Genomic DNA, 2,776 nt, shown 5'->3' on the forward strand with positions numbered 1-2,776 from the left:
TCTCCTGACCTTGTGATCCGCCCGCCTCGGCCTCCCAAAGTGCTGGGATTACAGGCGTGAGCCACCGCGCCCGGCCATCATCTTAATTTATAATCAAAATTTTTAATGTGTGCTATTGGTCACAAGAAGGACTTAGTGACAGTGTGAATCTATCAGTGTAAGAATTCCCCACATGTAGAAAAACTGCAAATGTGTAAATCCTAATGAGGTTGGCCAGAAGCAAAGCCATCCTCATGAAGCGAAGAATTAGAGCTATTTTCCTGCTCTAAATAACCTAGGTATCATTTAGGAAAGTCTACAGAATTCTAATTTTAAATTGAGAAACTCTCTGAGAATGTTTAACTGATATTCACATTATGTTTACAGAATTCCAAATGGAATTTCTTAGAGCTTATTCAACCAAGGGAATCGAAAAATAAGGCACTCATGTTATCACCACCATCACTACCCCCTTTCTTTACTCATTGTAGATAATGCTAATTGATCGCTCTTTCTTCCAGAGCCCACATGTGGTCTAAAAAGTTTTCTCTATGCATCAGTAGAGTAAACTGTTACAAACAGATTGGGATGGGCACATAAGACAAAACCTGTTTTGCCACCTGGTTCTAGCCGGGTATTTCATATTTAGAAGAAGAAATGAAGGGCCAGGTCGAGACTGTGACTTAACACGGGAACACACAGCAAGTTAGTTGTAAAGCCACAGCTCAAAAGCAGCCTCCTGCTGCCCAACCTAACGATTCTTCCAGGGCATGACTATGTCCCGCTTCTTCCGCCACCACCAGAGGTGGCCCCTCATAGAACAGAATATGTGATAAGGTCCCTTACAAAGAGTAAATTATACATAAAAACATTTTAGTCACAACATATATGTCAACAGCATCCTAAGAGGGTTAAAGCTGGGTTAGGAAGGGGCCTTGTTGGGCAATCAATGGGAACACTAATCTGTAAGGGGCCCTGAAATACACTGACAAACATGAGGAAGTGGAGAACTTGTCTCAGGGAAAGCTCTGTACGGAATTAAATGAAATATGGAATAAAGTGGTTGCAGAAGGAGTGAGGAAGAAGAGTTGCCTCAAGGAGCAGGTCCAGTACCAACACAGAGTCACTAAGCTGCTTGTCTGATGAACTTTTTTTTTTGGAGAGTGGAACAATAATACGTTATTGGAGGCCAGAAGCAGTGGCTCACACCTGCAATCCCAATACTTCGAGAGGCTGAGGCGGGAGGATCGCTTGAGGCCAGGAGTTTGAGACCAGCCCTGGAAACATTGTGAGACCCCCATCTCTACAAAAATTTTAAAATTAGCTGGAAATAGTGACTCATGCCAGTAGTCATAGCTACTTGGGAACCTGAGGACTGCTTGATCCCAGGAGCTTGAGTTTACCCAATGCACTCTAGCCTGGGTGACAGCATGAGACTCTGTCTCTTAAAAAATTAAATAAATAATTGGGAATAATAAAAGAGAAACTAAAGGTTGACAAAAGCTAGCCTCCTCCTTCATCCTTTCCCATGCTTGTACCACTTCTCCTCTAAACTAACAGTGACAAGTATCTAAGGACTATCAATTTAGAGTATCACCACATTATTAACCTACTCTGAGCACCAAATTGCTAGTTCTCAGAGGCACTGGCATGTCTCCAGCCAGCTTTATTTACTCCCACCCTAAACTCTTCCATCTTCTCTCCTCTAAAAAGGCTTCCTGCCTAGCGCTGTGGCTCACACCTGTAATCCCAGCACTTTGGGAGGCCAAGGCGGGCAGATCACGAGGTCAGGAGTTCGAGACCAGCCTGGGCAACATAGTGAAACCCTGTCTCTACTAAAAATACAAAAGTTAGCCGGGTGTGGTGGTGCGTGCCTGTAGTCCCAGCTATTCAGGAGGCTGAGGCAGTAGAATTGCTTGAACCCGGGGAGGCGGAGGTTACAGTGAGCCGAGATTGCACCATTGCACTCCAGCCTGGGCGACAGAGCGAAGCTCCGTCTCAGAAAAAAATAAAAATAAAAATAAAAATAAAGGCTCCCTGGGCCTGGCTGGGTGGCTCACACCTGTAATCCCAGCACTTCAGGAGGCCAAGGTGGGCAGATCACCTTAGGTCAGGAGTTCGAGACCAGCCTGGCCAACATGGTGAAACCCCATTTCTACTAAAAATACAAATATTGCTTTTCCTCCCTGACCACCGCCGAGGTCGCACGCATGAGGCCTCTCCACCGCCGCCGCAATGCAATACATTGCCTCCTACTTGCTGGCTGCCCTGGGGGGGGGGTAACCCCTCCCCCAGCAACAAGAACATCAAGAAGATCCTGAACAGCGTGGGCATCGAGATGGACAACGACCAGCTCAGCAAGGTTATTAGTGAGCTGAATGGAAAAAACATTGAAGATGTCATTGCCCAGAGTGTTGGCAAGCTTGCCAGTGTACCTGCCAGTGGGGCTGTAGCCGTCTCTGCTGCCCCAGGCTCTAAAGCCGCCGCTGCTGATTCCACTCCCACTGCAGCAGAGGAGAAACATGAGAAGAAGGAGGAGTCTGAAGAGTCAGACAAAGACATGGGATTTGGCCTCATTGATTAAATTCCTGCTCCCCTCCAAATAAAGCCTCTTACACATCTCTCAAGTTAAAAAAAAAAAAAAAAATTAGCCCAGCATATATCAGGTGCCTGTAATCCCAGCTACTCAGGAGGCTGAGTGGGGAGAATCGCTTGAACCTGGGAGGCGGAGGTTGCAGTGAGCTGAGATCGCGCCATTGCACTCTAGCCTGGGAGACAGAGGGAGACTCCATCTCAA

The 2,776-nt window shown here is 46.5% G+C and overlaps 1 pseudogene; it reads left to right on the top strand.

The window, feature by feature from the left end:
- The first annotated feature begins 2,214 nt into the window (after window positions 1–2,214).
- On the top strand, window positions 2,215–2,563 carry LOC126956757 (60S acidic ribosomal protein P2-like; annotated as a pseudogene).
- The last annotated feature ends 213 nt before the right edge of the window (window positions 2,564–2,776 follow it).

This window comes from Macaca thibetana, chromosome 6 (assembly GCF_024542745.1).
Source record: "Macaca thibetana thibetana isolate TM-01 chromosome 6, ASM2454274v1, whole genome shotgun sequence".
In the NCBI taxonomy this organism is placed as follows: domain Eukaryota; kingdom Metazoa; phylum Chordata; class Mammalia; order Primates; family Cercopithecidae; genus Macaca; species Macaca thibetana.